Below are 20432 nucleotides of genomic sequence, written 5' to 3' on the forward strand. Positions count from 1 at the left end.
TGCTAATAGCATTGGTTAAATTATTTTAACACTTCTCAGATGGTAAAGAATGTTCAAATGTTACTAAAAACATCTGTAACATCTGTAACAATGGTTACAATTTGTCCTTTCAACAGATTTTTTCCATTTCTATTAGTGACTACAAAAAAAATGTTTTTGAAATCCAAACAAATCGGAAGTTTGGTTACTAATATCCAAAGTGTCGCCTCAGTAAATCAACCTCGTGGAGGGGGAAAAAAAAAACTGTAGCACACATTTTGACAGAGTGTGACCAGCCTTTCTTTGTGTGTGTATGCCAAGAATCTTCCATCTTCCATCCTGTCTGCTACAGCAATCCTTCCCGAGGGAGCCAATATGGCGTCAAGCGGAATCAAGCGTGGTGCTTTAAATACACAAGAGGACAACAAGCAAGCGTAATGGCAAAAGTGCAGCATGTGAATATGTTTAACAAGGAATGTGGGATACGCCATGAGAAATTCACAGCCTGACTTTGATCGGTGCTCGGGGTTTGATTTATGAGGCCTGGATGGAAGTTTGCTGTGCGTCTTTTATTGGCCGGTCAAAGGCAGTAGCTTTTTTAAACTGTAGGTGAGGCTTGTAATGATTCCCTTGCCAAACACATTAGTGCGTACCAGAGAGAACCAGCACCAGCGAAGTGAACTGTGAACTGATGCTGTAAATCACTTTTTAGTGCCTGCTTGCTCTTTTTTTTTTGAGTAAAATAAAAGTAAAATAAAGTAAAATACCCTGGTTGACCTATTGTTTGGATGTATGCGGTCATTGCTTTTCCATAATTCAATTTCAGCCATGAGTCAGAAGTTTTGTTTTGACAGAACTTGGCTGTTTATTTTGCCGGAAGCGCCTGGAAGTTAGGAATACAGAATATTTTGTTTTGTGGCGGAATGCTGTGGCTGCTGTTGTTTTGTTGCTGCATCATCATTACCAGTGGTTTGGTTGTGGGGTGCTGACGTGTGCTGAGATATTCCTTCAAAATTCAGTGGAGTGTAAACCTTTGATTGCACGGCGGGTGAGTGGTTAGCACGGAGGCCTCACAGCTAGAGACCCAAATTCAATTCCATCCTCAGCCATCTCTCTTAGGTTAATTGGCAACTCCAAATTGTCCATAGGTATGAATGTGAGTGTGAATGGTTGTTTGTCTATATGTGCCCTGTGATTGGCTGGCCACCAGTCCAGGGTGTACCCCGCCTCTCGCCCGAAGACAGCTGGGATAGGCTCCAGCACCCCCGCGCGACCCTCGTGAGGATAAGCGGTAGAAAATGAATGAATGGATTATACCATTGTAAAATGTCAAAACAATACACCTTAACTAAACTAAACTAAATCTCAAACTTAACTCAAACTTGACTTTAGCGGTAGAAAGAGCTTCACTATTGTAAAAACAGAAAAAGCACCACCAATAAGACACTAACTTAAATTTGATAAGTCCAAAAAAAAAACCAAAACAAAACAAAACAAAACAAAAATTGATAAGTCACTCTCAAGCAATATTTGGTGTACAGTAACGCCTTATTTATCAAAATTAATAGGTTCCAGACCCAACCACCATAAGTAAATTTCCACAAATTAGGATTGTTTCTTCATAAATGGAATATTTTCATTGTTATGTCATATAATACATTGTTATGATCTTCTAAATATGTTTTTTTTACATTATTATAGCCATCTAAACATGAAATAACACCCATATAATCACCTTTACATTCATATTTCCCACCACAATAGACATAATCAGAGGAAAAAAGCCATTAAGTTTACCATGTAGGGCAAGGGTGGGCAAACTACGGCCCGAGGCCCACATGCGGCCCACCAAGCGTTTGAATCCGGCTCGCCAGTTGCTTTCTAAGTATTTCAACTATTAACATAAAAAACTGGCAACATGACTTGCAAGTCGGATGTCTTATTTAGTAAAAAAAACAAAAACAAAATAAAATTAAATGACATATTTTGATATGGTCTGATGTTTAAAGAGCTTCCGAAAAAAGGGACATGAGAACATACAGCTGATAGTATAACACTTTTACAGATATAATTAGACAAACAATTCAAGGAAAATTATAAGCATAAAATAGTGTATGTGTGTGTGTGTGTGTTAAATATATGTTATGGCCCCCAAGACAATTTTGTTAACTCAAAGCGGCCCACGATGGGGGACAGAATCAGTGGCAGACAGGAAGTGATGTCAGGGGTTCAGAGTTGAGTTTTAGCCCGTGTTTAACCCGTGTTATTACTATGATTATTATTTTATCTTCATTATAGCCATTGAGATCATATAAATCTGCAATAAAAGCAGATGTTGTTTGTCTTACCGAACAATTACAGACACCTAGTGACCAATGTGGTGTACTACAGTACACCAAGATGAATGACAGCTGTAATGGCTTGTACTGTCCGTGTCTATATTTTACTTCATTTAGCCATTTTTATGCTTAATGTGGACATGAAATACATACAATTTGCTTAAATATGCATATTTTTGCAGTAATAACGGGCCATAGTGCTGGTCATTAAAACGTCTTGGTGTTTCTAAGCCACGCTGCGTTGTTGTCCTCAACAGATAAGGCCACTTGCCGCAGTCACATTTATCAAACATGCACAACCCGATACCGGCTGCCATTGTGCTCCTTTCAAACAGCTCCAAAACGGGCGACACCGCCCCTCCTACTCCTGGGGGACGCGCTTTTAACCCTCACCCCAGTCCCACCTTGCCATCATCCCTCATCTGTAAAAAGGAGGCTTTGTCACAATGTCTAACTTTAGCAGTTCAACTTGATAGTTACCTATGAGTGCTGCTGGGTGGCAAAGGCTACTATTTCCTCCACGGCAATTACCGCAACCTTCCCATGGATGATCCCGTCTCCATGTTGGTTCTCCGTCCATCCATTTTGCCATTTTTGTCCCTGTGTTTGGATGTGCCAAGAGAGGAAAATTCAAACTACTCAAAATGTACATGTTTAAGTGTAAAAATAAGTTAACCACTACTAAGACTACTAAAATCGAGTCAGCTGGCAAAACAAACTATAGTGGTGTTGCTACAACATACACCAATACTGGATGTGACACCTGTTAGTAAATACTAATAATGACATTAAAGAGAGATACGTATGTTTTACTTTCCACTCTCTCATGCACTCCACATCATGAAGTTTTTTCAATAACAATTGGGTTGCAAGCCACACATGAGGTTCCACTATATTGTGGAACGTCAGTTTTCATAATGATTCCATACCAAAAGGTCCAGCCAAAGCCCAAAAGTAGGAGAACCGAATCAAATTTCCCATAGGAACTCATGTAAATCCATCCATCTTCTATGCAGCTTATCCTTATTAGGCTCGCGGGGGTATGCTGGAGCCTATTCCAGCTGAGCTTGAGCCAGAGGCGGGGTACACCCTGGAACAGTCGCCATCTCTGTATTCCGCTTTCCTCCCACATTCATTTAGTTATTCATTCATTTTCTACCGCTTATCCTCACGAGGGTCGCGGGGTGGTGCTGGAGCCTATCCCAGCTGTCTTCGGGCGAGAGGCGGGGGTACACCCTGGACTGGTGGCCAGCCAATCACAGGGCACATATAGACAAACAACCATTCACACTCACATTCATACCTATGGACAATTTGGAGTCGCCAATTAACCTAGCATGTTTTTGGAATGTGGGAGGAAACCGGATGCACGGGGAGAACATGCAATGGAATTAAACCCAGGTCTCCTAGCTGAGAGGTCTGCGCGCTAACCACATGACCTCTGTGCAGCCATTTCCAAAAACATGCTAGGTTAATTAGCGACTCCAAATTGTCCATAGGTATGAATGTGAGTGTGAATGGTTGTTTGTCTATATGTGCCCTGTGATTGGCTGGCGGCCAGTTCAGGGTGTACCCTGCCTGGGATGGGCTCCAGCATACCCCCAAGACAAGCGGTATAGAAAATGGATGGATGGACACATATTAAATATGATTAAATGATTCCCCAGTTGGAATCTGTCTGTAGTGTCCACTAAGTTGGAGACCGTTTTGCTGTACGAAAAGTGAGACATATTTTTGCAATATTGTTAATATTGTTAAACCAAACTCGTTCTATCTACTACCAGTAAGTAGAATTTTTATTTTTTTTGTATCGGACTGTATTTATTGTGTATCGGTGCTACTATTTTCTGTTGATGTCCATCCATGCCATTCACACACACATACATGCACACGCACACACTGATCGTCCCTTGAGGGCGATCCTCTTCCTCTCTCTCTGCAAAGAATGAACGACTTGGAAGTGTCACTGTTTCAAATGTCGTCTGAGCGGAAGTGGAGCTCCTGGCTGAGCCCATTAGTCTTCCCCAAGTCCATTGACTTAAAAAAAAAAGAAAGACTGGATAGTGCAGAGATATGGCCCCACCCAGCCGGACTCCACTGACGTGACATCATGTCTCTGTCACGGTGCAGACTGCATTGTTGGGACCCGACTCCCCCACCTCCTCCCTCGTGCTTTTCTCTCGCTCCCTCTCTCTCCCCTTGTCTTCCTCTCTCTTTCCGTTTCTGCTTTTCACAGACAACAAAGGGACGCCAGAGAGGAGGCTGGAGACACGGTGCCCCTCTGTGGATGTTTAAAAAGACACCTCCACTTTCCGGCCTGGGCTGCACCTGAACAGACAGGCGCTCACACGGCACTTAAGCATGCATGCTTTACATTAAGGTTATATTGCCTTTTACAGCATTTTGGCTGCCAAAAAACCCTCCATAATATGATGAATATGACTGAGTCCTGGTGAGTGTTAAAATAGGAAACATTGGACCACAGCTATGATAGGGTTTAGCTGTTGTGGTTATGAAGGGGAAAAATCAATGAGGTATTTTTTAATGAAAAGGAACGATGCACTCTACACTTCAAATCCAGAAAACCTACTTAGCTTAGATGTAAGCGCTTAAGATGTAGATTGTTCCACTCCAGTCCTGTAGGTGGCGATAATGGCCGCTACTCATTAAAAGATATTAATCATTTTTTCTCATGCTATTGCAGCTTCTATTCATCCATTTTCTATGCTCACGAGGTATGCTGGAGCCTATCCCAGCTGACTTAGGGCGAGAGGTGGGGTACACCCTGGACTGGTCGCCAGCCAATCACAGGGCACATGGCGTTGTTCCAGCAAATGTAACTTTTTTTCCTGCAAATTACAACAAAAAATAGTAAAAATATTAAATAATAAAAACTACTAACAATTGAAAAAATATATATAAAAAATAAATAAAAAAATTAAAAAATAATAATAATAAATAAATAAATAATAAAAAATTAAAAATATAATAACCCAACTCCAGCAAAATAAAAATTCCAACTCCCAACCAAAAACCTCAACTTAATCCCCTTAAAAATTATAACTTTACCCCAACTTTTTTTTCAATAAAATGTCATTAAATTACATTTATTTCTCAGATTATAATTTTATTATTCATTCATTCATTTTCTACTGCTTATCCTCACGAGGGTCGTGGGGGGTGCTGGAGCCTATCCCAGCTGTCTTCGGATGAGAGGCGGGGTACACCCTGGACTGATCGTTCCAGCAAATTTCACTTATTGTCTTGCAAATTACAACTACTAACAATTGAAAAAATATGAGATGTGAAATATGAAATCTTAAATATTAAATATTCATTCATTCATTCATTCATTTTCTACCGCTTATCCTCACAAGGGTCGCGGGGGTGTTGGAGCCTATCCCAGCTGTCTTCGGGCGAGAGGCGGGGTACACCCTGGACCAGCAAATTTCACTTATTTACACCAACTTTTTTTCAATAAAATGTCATTAAATTACATTTATTTCTCAGATAATAATTTTATTATTAAAAATTAAAACCTTTTCATAAACTTATTAATGTTGTTGTCCATCCATCCATTTTTTAATGCAGTTTATCCTATGGCCGTGGGGGTATGCTGTAGCCTTATTATTCTATTTGTCATTTTTCAACTTTTTGAATACAGCTTTGGAGCTCATACGATTGTGTAGGTGTACCTAATTTAGTGGCCACTGAGTGTCGTTTTGGATGTCGGGTATTGAGTCAGGTTGACACTTCACTACATCTCAGAGGAAAAATCTCCAGCACCTTGCTTTTATGGTCTTCCTATCTTTACGGTGATTTCACACATTGGCTAGTTTAAAGAATCCCCTGCAATAAAACGCACTGTTAAAGATGAAACCAGGCGTTTCCTGTCTTTTGGGCTCACAAAAAGCAGCGTGCAGCTGGGCTCGCATTTCAGACCTCTATGATTTGTTCACAGCTCCGACAAATACATTTCTAAAAAACATTCCACATGTGGTTTCATTTCAAATGGCTCCAATGATCCAATATTTCACCAAAAGATGAGACTATGAGAAGGCTTTATCTTGTTTTCTGCTAAATTCTGATTGATAACGGTGTCCCTGGATATGGATTGTTACTACTACTACGGCTACTACACAGTGACGGCAATGGAGGAGTCATCACTGCCATCGATTGTGTTTAAGGTCATTTGTCATTCTGACAAGGGCTTATACAGTTACATCACTTATGAGCTTTCAATTACAATTAATTTAAGATACTACAGGGACATAACTAATAGCAAGTTGCTTATCGTAAATTTAGGAAGTGCCAAAAACTTACCACTTCCACATGAAATGAGAGGATCTTAGTCATGGCAAGTTGGCTTCATATAGCGTGAAAGGTAATTTAAGGATGCCTGGTGACCAGAAGACTACAAATAACTTTCATTCATTTATTCATTTTCTACCGCTTATCCTCACGCGGGAGGTGCTGGAGCCTATCCCAGCTGTCTTCAGGCGAGGGTACACCCTGGACTGGTGGCCAGCCAATCACAGGGCACATATAGACAAACAACCATTCACACTCACATTCATACCTATGGACAATTTGGAGTCGCCAATTAACCTAGCATGTTTTTGGAATGTGGGAGGAAACCGGAGTACCCGGAGAAAACCCATGCATGCACGGAGAGATGGCCTAGGGTGGGATTGAACTCAGGTCTACTAGCTGTGAGGTCTGCGCGCTAATCACTCGCCCGCCGTGCAGCCCTACAAATAACTTCTTCTTTCAATATTTATTTCTTAATAATAGGCCATAGTAAACCACAAAACAGCAATCAATTTTTCATTATTTTTTGGAAAAAAAACCCACAACATACCAAAGGAGCAATATCACATTATAAAACTGTGATGTAGTTTTTATCATTTGTTAGTATTTCTACATGTGTCCAAAGTGGTCTTGCATTCTTTTAGTATACTAGCTTTTTACAAAAACTTTATGTTGAAGACTCAGACACAGACATGAAATATGTACACCGCCTATATAGCCTTTGAAAAAAAAACAACTTCCAAAAAGCACCAAAAACACACCATTTATATGTAATCATATAATGTGATATACATATTAACCAAACTACAGCGACTTTGTCAGTATTATTATTGTTCCACAATAAAACCTTGTTGGAGGTGTTTTAATAGCGGTCCTGATAGGGTCTATGCAGCAACGAGCTGACTCTTAATCTGCTTTTATGTTTTTATAACTCACAGAAAAAAGAAAGACGTGTGTTATTGTGTCTCACAGAAGAATAAAAGGTTAGTACTAGCAACAGGCCATTGATGGTCACCTTAAAGAAGTGGTGATCCGGCATAGGCTAGTAAATGGTTAGCAATATCAAACTATAATGCTAATATGTTATTATCATATATTATTATAATAAATTATTATTATTATATATTATTATTAATATGTGAGGAAAAGCGGTAGAAAATGAATGAATGTTATTATTATTATTGTACTTATTTTAGATGTTCTTATTCTGTTATTGTGATACTTGCTGTTAACATTTATTTTTTTATTTTATTTTTTATTGTAACTGTTGCACTTTGAGATCATTCATTTGATGTAAAGTACGTTATAAATTAAATGTAATAATAATGTATTATTGTATTGTAATAATGTACTATAATAATAATAATAATAATAATAATAATAATAATAATAATAATAATAATTATTATTATTATTATTATTATTATTATTATTTTGAATTTGTGTGGTGGTGGGCACTAGATGTCCTTACGACCTTGCCAGTCAAATGATGATCATCTAATGCCATTTTTTCATTGAAAAAGGAATATATAAAAGTACTTTTCCTAATGGTCATGTTGAGCGATCACTTTTCTGTTTGGCGTAGTGTTATCGAAAAGACTCATTGATCCAGGGATCAATTTTCCAAGAGTTTAGAATAGACAATAAAAGTCCAACGGGTCGTTTTCGGGTCCGTTTTGAGGTCAAATGAATTCATGATGGTGATGCTCCATTCTATTGAGGCTTGGCTTTTTCTTGCAGGCATTGGGACCTGCATTTATGTCGTTTTTATGTGATTGATCAACCATGATAAATGTCAGCCTGCACTTTTACTGACCCGTAGTTGAATTTAGAGACTGATGCCTCATCACCGATGGCGAGATAAAGCTCAATAAAGCTGTGATGCTATCTCACTGCAGGCTTCGGATTAGGTTACACGGGTAAACAAAAAGTCACTGCATGCTTATTCCGACACACAACCATGACAATTCCATCCCAAACAAACTACAATGGCTTTCCTTCATTAAATGACAGGTTTTCTCCATTGTTAGCCTGTTTTATTAGGATCATTCCTCATTCTGAAAGGCCTTTATGTCTATGTGTGTGACACTGGATGTTGGACAAGTGTACACGCCTTGCAGGAGACGGCATGGGAATCACGCAGCACTAAAAGGATGCCCGCATCAGTGCGTCCCACGGCGACGCTTAGCCAAACACACTGCTAAAATAGACATGGACTCACGTTGCAGCGTCAGGTAAAAAGAGCATTGTCACGGCTTTGTGGTCGCTCCATTTTCAGACCGGACACCAGTAATTTCTCAAACAAACACAAAACAACATCATTGAAAGCCTCCAGACAAAGGCCAGGAGACCCGATATAATAATTGGAGTCGGGTGAGTCTCAAGAGGCGGTCGTGGCCCGAGGAGACAGCTCCTGGACCCCAGGGCTTTTCGGGAAGGGCGGGAGGACTAGGGGTAAAGGTTGGGGGGAGGGGGGGGGGGGGTTCAGTCATGTGTATCGGTTGATGGTCAACAAGGTCAAGGCTTGAAAAAGAAACTCATGACATCCAGGGGCGGGGTCACTTACAACAACTGTCATCGCTAAGCGCTTGCCACAACGCCCGAGGCCTTGAAAAAGATCAGGACTCATTATACGGATTGACCAAATGTTCCCAAAAACAGCAAGTTTGATGCCGAGATCAAAGTGGTAGTCTCCTATGAAGGCCTGCCCAAAATTCCAAAATGGAATCATTTTATTCTCAAGATGTCCTTTAAATTAAAATAATTAATAACAATTGTTAAAATAAATATAAAAAAATATTATTAAATAAATTGGTAAATAAATAATTAAAATATTTTTTTAAAAAGCTCCTTCAGTTTAAAATATACTGCATATGTAGTTTCTGTAGTATTCTGGTCACGGGGTATCAGTAATGTTACATTACCTTTAACACTGACTGACTGCTGAGCAAAAAATGTTTTTGGCTCCTTTGTCCTTCTTGCAGACACTGTCGGAAACTCTTTCCTAAAGGAAAACAAAAAAAGAAAGACATGTGTCACATAAGGATTAGGAATGATGGAAAAAAGTCCAAAAAAACCCTGCAGTTTTCCTTTAAATTTTGATGTGTAAAAGTGACTATTTAGGTGTTATTTCCTGTCTCCAGGGCAGTAATAATGTAAAATGTTAAAACCTCGATTTAGATAAACAAGTTTTCTATACTCTGACTAGGAAAATATTCCCTTTATTAATATTGAATCATACCTTGTGGAAATTAACCAGGACCAAGCGCTTCCATTATCGACTCAATATGGGTGTTGAACCTATTAAACACAATAAGCAGGGAATTAGATTATTATTATGATAACGGTCAATGATTGGCAAGAACATTGATTTTTATGCCTTTAAAAAAAAAAAAAACCCAAACAATTATTTAAAATGTCCCCCATGTTTTAAATGAATCTATGTTCATCCTTTTACTAAGGTTATCTTAGCCCATGAATGTCCAAAGCAAGGCTTTAAGAGAAGCAAAAATTGAAAAATTTACAAAAAAATTGTTGTATAATGAGAAATGGCGTCATTAGGCCCATTTTAGGGGGGCTACAGCCCCCTACAAATTTTTATACAAAAAAAATCTCTGACAAATTTCATTTAATAGGGCAAAAGCAGGCTAATACTAGCCTACTTCTATTACTAGTAGTAGTAGTAATAATCAGAAGAAGAAGAATGATGATAGTAATAATAATAGGCTAATTAATAATATAATAATGATTATTATATAATTGATCACTTGAGTTTTGAGTATCTCTATTAAATCTGTCCAAAAGTGGGACAGTTGTATCCTGGTTCTTGTTCGTTATTTGTTTTTTTGTTTGTCTAATACATTCACTCATATTCTGTGTATCTCCAGGGGGCTAAGCCCCCCCTGCCCTCAGAACCTAGTGACGCCCCTGATAATACAGTAAACCTCGGATATATCGGACTCGGATATATCGGAAATTCGCTCACAACGGACAGATAAAAAAGAACCAATTTTTCTGTAATGCATTTCCAATAAAAATTAATTGCATATATCGGATTTTTTATAACGGATTTCGCCTATTTCGGACAAATTCTCCAGTCCCGTTCCAATGCATTTCCATTAAATTTCCCTCGCATATATCGGATGGCCGCATCGTGGCGCTCCGATTCGCCGAATTGTGACAGGCCGCTATACGACGTCATTTGCAGCGTTTGCAGCGTTGCCTGCGCGTCCAGGTACATTGGAAACATAGTCAAGGAAGTACCTTTTTATAACGGATAAAATCCGATTTACGCATATACCGGATATAAATCTGATATATGCGTAAAACTGACATTTTCCGGTATACGCATATAACGGATTTCGCTTATATCGGACAAAACCAGTGGGAACAATTGAATCCGATATATCCGAGGTTTACTGTAATAATAAAAAGTTGACACAAAACGTATAACATCTTAGCATACAGTATCTCACAGTTATCACAGTTGCCCCACATCCATAGATTTGTCAGTATGTGGCTCTTGGTGGAAAAAGTTTGGACACCCCTGTCTGAGCCTGTCATTATGCAATTACAGTAAAAATGCTCTACTGTACTACAATGGACTATTTGCTAAATACACCAAAAAATAAGGCTGACTTGTTGATTGTAGAAAATCCTCATCATGGTCATTTTTGCATGAGAAAATGACTTCAAGGCAGCCGAAGATTTGTGTGCAAGACATCCGTCAGACACAGTCATCACAGAGGTGTTTTTCCCCTACGCAGAGCCAACCACCTAACCCCCCCCCCCCCCCCCCCCGCCCCCCCTTGGCGCCTGAGTTTGTTAGCACACAAACAACCAGGTTGGGGTCAGTCAGTGGCTTGTCAGGTGTCATTTTTATGGGGCCTTAGGGTCATGTAGTGAGTGTCGTCACTATGTCCATTTTCTATTATTAGAATATTGAACATCAATCAATATTCCGGGAATAAATGGTGATATTAAATTTGTCATTTAGGAAGCCTCTTATTTGCATTCTGGTTAGCAAACGGAATGGTTCCATTACAAAAATCAACATTTTTATGTGATTTGTACAAAAATTGGGCTGCACAGCGGTCGAGTGTTTAGCGTGCAGGCCACACAGCTAGGAGACCCGAGTTCAATCCTACCCTCGGCCATCTCTGTGTGGAGTTTGCATGTTCTCCCCGTGAATGCGTGGGTTTTCTCCGGGTACTCCGGTTTCCTCCCACATTCCAAAAACATGCTAGGTTAATTGGTGACTCCAAATTGTCCATAGGTATGAATGTGAGTGTGAATGGTTGTTTGTCTATATGTGCCCTGTGATTGGCTGGCCACCAGTCCAGGGTGTACCCCGCCTCTCGCCCAAAGACAGCTGGGATAGGCTCCAGCACCTCTGTGACTCTGTGATTATTATTATTATTATTATTATTATTATTATTATTATTATTATTATTATTATTATTATTATTATTATTATTATTATTAAGATTCAGGATTGAAATGAAAGCAGGGGGATAAATGAAGCCCAAACTTGTAATCTAATTAATTATCATACTTTTCATAAATATTTGTTTTTAATCGTGCAATAAATATTTTACAATAAAAATAATTTTTTAAATATTTTGGAAAAAGGAATTATCCCACCTGCAGTACCACCACGGCCCCACCAGGGGGTCACGGCCCAGGCTTTGGGAATCACTGCTGCAGAAAATGAATTAATTAATTCATTCATTTTCTACCGCTTATCCTCACGAGGGTCGCAGGGGTGCTGGAGCCTATCCCAGCGGTTTTCAGGCGAGAGGCGGGGTACACCCTGGACTGGTGGCCAGCCAATCACAGGGCACATATAGACAAACAACCATTCACACTCACATTCATACCTATGGACAATTTGGAATGTTTTTGGAATGTGGGAGGAAACCGGAGTACCCGGAGAAAACACACACATCTCACCACTCCACTTGACCGCCGTGCAGCCCCAAAATGAATGAAGGAATGTACAAAACTGAAATGGGTTCTCAACACAAGCATCCCCCTTCCATTAAATCTCATCGGAATCCTCCCACTGATGCGAGACTTAAACGTTGTTTCCTGTTCTCAAGTCATCCATTTGTAAAATATCCAGCTAATATTCTGTCTAGGGTGAAGGATCAACATGTTTTTGGATGTTTTTCTGCTTGACTGGAGTTTCTGCTTTGATTGTGTGCATATGCGCTTCAGCACTTCCTCCCCTTATCCACGAACAAAAGTTTTTTAAGTCCCCAAATTCTCTGAGCAAATAAACCCAATCAGCATGCATTAAAATCGAGAACTTTATATCTTAGAATGTGGCGACAACAACACGGGACAATGCACGTCTTGCTTGTTTATAGCAGAAACAGCTGCTCTGAATGTTATTCAAGACCCAGCAGGATTACACGGTGCCGAACATCACATATGGTCGTCGACTGCATCTGCTTTGTGGCGCTAGGTTGTGCTTAAATGAAAGCCCTCAGAAAAGTCAACTGATCTCATTATTCTGTGATTAATACAAGACAAAAAGCAAGCGTGAAATGAGAGCTCCTTATTCAACTCTGCCTCTGTAAATCAAATCATTTTGTTCATGGATTCTTTGGAACGGGAACTCACTCCTGGCTGCCATATACCCATTGAGCACCTCAGCCTTTGTTTCACAAAGTCAGGCCTTTTAAAGTAAGAAGTAAGAGTGTCTAAACCTGTCTTGTTTAGTCAAAAAAAAAAAGGTTGAACCAAAGAAATACAGTATGATCGCTGCTTTACTACTTGGATTTGGGCTTATATAGTTACATCACTGATCATTTTTCAATTACAATTAATTTAAGATACTACAGGGACATAACTAATAGCAAGTTGCTTATCGTAAATTTTAGAAAGTGTAAAGAAGGACAAAAAAAAGCCAAAAACGTACCACTTCCACACAAAATTAGAGGATCTCAGCCATGGCATGTTGGCTTCATACAATGTGATATGTAATTTAAGGTAATCTAACATTCATTCACTCATTTTCTAACGCTTTTCCTCACAAGGGTTGCGGGGGTGCTGGAGCCTATCCCAGCTGTCTTCGGGCGAGAGGCGGGCCACACAATGGACTGGTCGCCAACCAATCACAGGGCACATATAGACAAACAACCATTCACACTCACATTCATACCTATGGACAATTTGGAGGAAACCGTGGGAGGAAATGTTGGAGGAAACCGGAGTACCCGAAGAAAACAGAAATGCCTGAGGAGGGAATCAAACCCGGGTCTCCTAGCTGTGTGGCCTGCGTGCTAATCATTCCTCCACCGTGGAGCCTCCTCATTCATTCATTTTCTACCGCTTATCCTCACAAGGGTCGAAGAGGTTTCTTCAGGTGAGAGGCGGGGTACACCCTGGACTGGTCGCCAGCCAATCACAGGGCACATACAGACAAACAACCATTCACACTCACATTCATACCTATGGACAATTTGGAGCCGCTAATTAACCTAGCATGTTTTTGGAATGTGGGAGGAAACCGGAGTACCCGGAGAAAACCCACGCATGCACGGGGAGAACATGCAAACTCCACACAGAGATGGCCGAGGATGGAATTGAACCCTGTAAATGTAATTTGTAAATGTCATATTTATAGATAATTTGTAAAATTCATATTTTCACCAACATTTTGAGTGGAAAAAAACACCACAATATTCGGTTAACATCTGAGGAAGTGGTCACCAACCTTGTTGAGCCTGTGGTGGAGAGAAGGAATAAACCATTCACCGACAGATCCGTCTTCTTGGGTATTTATTCTGCAGAATGGGAAGGACAGAAGCATAATTATAGAAACATTATCAGGACTTCATCAGGTCCAAGGATGTATTCCGGGTTAATCAGGACCTGTTGACATGGTACCGCCATTAGAGAAACTGTTAGGGGCTCAAACCACAAGCAAATAACCACAATAAAGCATAGTTTGTACTGCTAGCAAACCAGTTTGTGATACTATGACAGGGTTTCGTAGCTCGCCAAGTGGTTTTAATAGTTCACAAAAGACTAGAACTGGAGAATGTGCCTGGGATGGCGTGGTGTACAGGCGTTGTGTTCAAGGGTCAAAATGCTTGCCTGCTGGGCACTGATGTGATAATGCGTTCATTTTTTTTGAATATTTTTATGATCTGCTGGGAAAGTCCAAGAGATTGACAGGTTGGCAACCCCCTTGATCAAAGGTTTTTTTTTCTTTTTGGCTTTTTGCAATGCCTACTACAAAAGGTTACCAGTAATGACAACCATAGAGCTGAAAATAAAACTTACGTTGAAAAAATGTTCATAAAACATTAAATTGAGTCTAATCATATCACCATGGGAATTTCCCATCTCTTTACAAAGAACCAAGAGACAAACTCTTCTTCTCTTCTTTCACAAAAAATATTAAAATGAAAGGAAAGGTATACAAAACTGTGGTGAGACCAGCCATGTTTGTTTTGTCTAGAGCAGGGGTCTCAAAAATGTGGCCCGCAGGACACTAGTTTGAGGCCCCCGCCTTGATATGAAAGTTTAATGTTAGTGCGGCCCGCGCAAGTTTGATATGGATGCTGTATGGTATCATGTACCCAGAAAAAATGATTACGTTTGATTAATGTTCATGTTAAAGGTTAAATAACTGTTAATAGTTATCCTCCCTATCCGTGTGGAAGTGGTAAGGTTTTGGCTATTTAAGTTTAAAGGAAATAACTTGAAGGCTACCGTTTAGGTCGCTAGCTCTCTAGTTTGCGAGTTAGCATGTGTCTCAAGACCCTGCAGTTGCGCAATATGTTGTAAATAAAAAGAGTATAAATGTGACTATAGTCGTGTTTTGTCATGTCTACAGGGCTCTAATAATGCTTTGTTAATTTTAATCTGAAAAAAATAATTTGTCTACCCACCAACTATATGTGGTTTATAAGTTTTTATTATTTGCCGTTTTATTATTATTATTATATTTATTTATTTATTACTGATTGATTGATTTTCTTTATTCTTGATGTTTTAATTTCTTTTTCATCTTATTTTGTGCAGAAAAATAAAAATTAAGATATTTGAGAACAGTGGATTGTTTTATCAGAGCTTTTCTTGTAGAAAATCGGAACCAAAGCACAGAAAAAGTTTGTATATTTTTCTGTTTTTAAGAAATGCGTTTATTTATTTATTTTTTGAAAACCTGATTCGGCCCAGCCTCACCCAGACCCCTAGCTCCAGTGGCCCCCAGGTAAATTGAGTTTGAGACCCCTGGTCTAGAGACAATGCCACTGAGGAAAAGACAGGATGAGGATGCTGAGGTTCAGATTGGGAGTGACCAGGATGGATAGGATCAGGAAATAATGCATCAGAGGGACATCAGAAGGCCAGACTGAGATGGTTGGGTCATGAGGAGGAGGTTTATGGATGTAGTAAAGGAGTTGGTGTGAGAGATACAGATGCAGAAGACAAGGTTGGATGGAGATTGATTTGCTGTGACGACCCCTGAAGGGAAAAGCCCAAAGAGAAAGAAGAAGAGTCTGTTTCTGTTCCGGGAATACGTCTCGGATCAGCCGTGAGCTCCATGTCTTGAGATCCTTTGATGTTCCAGCCAGGTTGCATCCAAAAACCAATGTCTCAGCAGACTTTCCTGGTTTGTTGATGATCCACATTTCTGATTCCAGTTCGGTTTTTCATCACTCAGCATGTTGATTTAAAAAAAAAAATAGCTGCCTTGGTTTAATGAATGGATCAAAAAAGTGCAAACAAAGCTGAAGAGTAATTATATGGTCATATAATACTTCCTTCATGCCAGCATCCTTTTACACACAGAGTGGTGATCCAACATGATGAGAACCATTCCTTCTACTGCTTCATATCGGCTCCAAAGTCAATGGAGAGAGGATATAACGCTAACTATGAAGGTCAGCTCAAGTTCACCACCTCTGGTTTTCCTAATGAGCGGACAATAATGAGAGTTGTATGGATGGATTCTTCTGCCCTCTGGTGGCTGTAGTAGACTCTATCATGGTGTTTCTGGCGCTCCAGTAGAGGACGATGGAGCTTCCTGTGAAGATCCATGGTTGATTTTGTGAACACAGTGTCTGCTTCGAAAGTCGAAGCTGAGGCTTTATGACGTCCCGCAGAAGGTCTGGAACATATTGGTCATTGCAAAGCAGCACAAAGCCACACACGGAGGAGCATGAGAGGGCTTCTCTTTCAACTGCAGCCAGTGAAAGTCCATAGAGGTTTGTCTTTCCGTCAGCACTCTTCCCACCCAAAATGTGTCTGCCCATCTTTAGATGTTTCTCCAAACAATGCTGTTGACCATTTGCTTTTTTTTTTTCTATAGTCCAAATTCCAACTGGTTGCATGAAGGTGGTTTTCCATGAAGAAATATGCGAGAAGGTCCAAGATTTTCAGAAAATGAATTCAATTTCAGGGGCGGCACGGTGGTCTAGTGGTTATCGCGCAGACCTTACAGCTAGGAGACCAGGGTTCAATTCCACCCTCGGCCATCTCTGTGTGGAGTTTGCATGTTCTCCCCGTGCATGCGTGGGTTTTCTCCGGGTACTCCGGTTTCCTCCCACATTCCAAAAACATGCTAGGTTAATTGGCGACTCCAAATTGTCCATAGGTATGAATGTGAGTGTGAATGGTTGTTTGTCTATATGTGCCCTGTGATTGGCTGGCCTGAAGACAGCTGGGATAGGCTCCAGCACCCCCGCGACCCTTGTGAGGATAAGCGGTAGAGAATGAATGAATTCAATTTCATTTTTTTAATAAGTAAAATCACGGCTTGGATACCGTTCAAAATGAGCGGGGTCATTTCTGTAACAACGAGAAAGAAATATGTACCATTTTCGCCTTATTCACCGCATGGCCTAAAAATGTTGATGATATGAAGATGAAAGGCCTGCTTGGCTTCGGTTTGAAAAGTACTACATGCTGATTTAGCCTTAAGATTCAACTACCTCATTCCTTTCCAGCTACCATTCAAAATGAGGTCCTCCGGCTGACTGATAAGGTAACAATGTTGGAAAACTTGAACAAACAATAATTTCAACATGATCTGGCTCCAGATGCTTGCTTCATGATTGTTCTGCTTGTCGTCGTTCCAAAGGCACCTAATACATTTACTACATCGGCTGTATGTGATGAGTTCAATCATTTCTTCTCATTTCCAATGTGAGAGCCAGAGAAAAGAAAATATTGATGATAGTTGCAGCTGGATCTAGCTATGAAGATTGGACCTCCAGACCACAGTAGACCACCCTCCAATTGAAGCTTATGGATTACTGGACATGGACAGAATGTAAACATCCATAAGGAGGCCATAAGAGTTCATTTATTCATTCATTTTCTACCGCTTATCCTCACAAGGGGTGCTGGAGCCTATCCCAGCTGTCTCCGGGCAAGACTGGTCGCCAGCCAATCACAGGGCACATATAGACAAACAACCATTCACACTCACATTCATACCTATGGACAATTTGGAGTCGCCAATTAACCTAGCATGTTTTTGGAATGTGGGAGGAAACCGGAGTACCTGGAGAAAACAGATGCCCGAAGGGGGAATCAAACCCGGGTCTCCTAGCTGTGTGGCCTGCGCGCTAATCCTTTTGCCACCGTCGAGCCTCCTCATTCATTCATTCATTTTTAGCGCTTATCCTCACAAGGGTCGCGTGGGGGTGCTGGAGCCTATCCCAGCTGTCTTCGGGGGAGAGGCGGGGTACACCCTGGACTGGTGGCCAGCCAATCACAGGGCACATATAGACAAACAACCATTCACACTCACATTCATACCTATGGACAAGTGGCCAATTAAGCTAGCATGTTTTTGGAATGTGGGAGGAAACCGGAGTACCCGGAGAAAACCCACGCATGCACGGGGAGAACATGCAAACTCCACACAGAGATGGAATTGAACTCGGGTCTCCTAGCTGTGAGGCCTGCGTGCTAACCACTCGTCCCGCCGTGCAGCCTAGAAGCTTTTATTCATTAATTTTCTACCGCTTATTCTCACAAGGGTCGCAGGGGTGCTGGAGCCTATCCCAGCTGTCTTTAGGCGAGAGGCGGGGTACACCCTGGACTGGTGTCCAGCCAATCACAGGGCACATATAGACAAACAACCATTCACACTCACATTCATACCTATGGACAATTTGGAGTCGCCAATTAACCTAGCATGTTTTTGGAATGTGGGAGGAAACCGGAGTACCCGGAGAAAACCCACACAGAGATGGAATTGAACTCGGGTCTCCTAGCTGTGAGGCCTGTGCACTAACCACTTGTCCACCGTGCAGCTAGAAGCTTTTAATTCTTTAAAATGTCTTATTAATATATATACAGTATATACTGCATTACAATGAATATGGACCATATTCCAAAGTACTGAATGGAACCTCCTGCAGCCATCAAGCTCCTCTATTGCAGTATAACTTGAGTTATTTATGGCAAAATTCTATAACTGCAAACCGAGGACTGTATTTGGTGCCTCATATTAAAATGGACAACCCTAAAGTGACGTGTGTCGGACGTGTTGTCTAGCGGTCGCGTGCTCGCTTCTGGGAAAGTGCTTAGCCAAAAAAGGTTTGTAAGCGTCGGCGTGATGGCTGCTGTTATTCTATTTTGAGTAAACGCTACTCACTTGAGGTTAGTGAGATTTACAATTTCAAGCTAAACACTTGAATGTTCCAGCAGAGCGGCTCGTTTTTAAACGGACTGGTTTCGTCATCCATCACGCTAAACTGAGCGTGAACAAACGTGCGGTTGAATGTGGTCGACTTATGGCAGGGACGCCGTTGCTGACCTGTGACAAACGTTTTTACGGCGTGGAAGGTTAACAGAGCCTTTAAAGACTGTGGTTGCATCATCAAGCGGTTGGGTACCTCTAGACCTGGATCTATTCTTCCCCTGGGAACGATAAAGCAAAATGCATGACTTCGGGAGCACCGTTGGAAGGTGCCTGCAAAATAGGTTGAGGGATTTGATCACAAATGCTGAACACGCATTCGACAAGATGAGAAAATTAGTATTCAGACTCAAAAATGAGGAAGTTATTGAATGGATACTTCCTTATGTCACCATTTACCGCCTTCTTTATTTGATTCTCCGCACACACACCCTTGCCCGTCACTTCAAATGCAGCCCCCTTGTAGGTCGCCACACACTGTGGAAGTCTTTCTTCTTGGGGTTCAGCTCTTTATCGGGTTCCCCTGCATACAGTAATGATGCTGATATTTCATTCATCTCCAAGATAATTAAAATGACCAATAAAGCATATAAATAAACTCTGGTCTAAATAGCAAGAGAAACACCAGTTAGAGTAGTAAAGTGTTGTCTTGTATTTTGGTGGTAGCGTCCTGGTCTGGAGCTGCATGAGTGCTGCGGTTCATTTAAGGGGAAGTATAAAAAAATATACTGTGTATGTAGTATATGTAGTATTCTGGTCACTGGGTATCAGTAATGTTACATTACCTTTAACACTGACTGACTGCTGAGCAAAAAAGGTTTTTGGCTCCTTTGTCCTTCTTGCAGACACTGTCGGAAACTCTTTCCTAAAGGAAAACAAAAAAAGAAAAGACATGTGTCACATAAGGATTAGGGATGATGGTCCAAAAAAGTCCAAAAAACCTGCAGTTTTCCTTTAAATTTTGATGTGTAAAAGTGACTATTTAGGTGTTATTTCCTGTCTCCAGGGCAGTAATAATGTTAAATGTTAAAACCTAGATTTAGATAAACATGTTTTCTATACTCTGACTAGGAAAATATTCCCTTTATTAATATTGAGTCATACTTTGTGGAAATTAACCAGGACCAAGT

This window comes from Doryrhamphus excisus, chromosome 1, assembly GCF_030265055.1.
Source record: "Doryrhamphus excisus isolate RoL2022-K1 chromosome 1, RoL_Dexc_1.0, whole genome shotgun sequence".
Lineage (NCBI taxonomy): Eukaryota > Metazoa > Chordata > Actinopteri > Syngnathiformes > Syngnathidae > Doryrhamphus > Doryrhamphus excisus.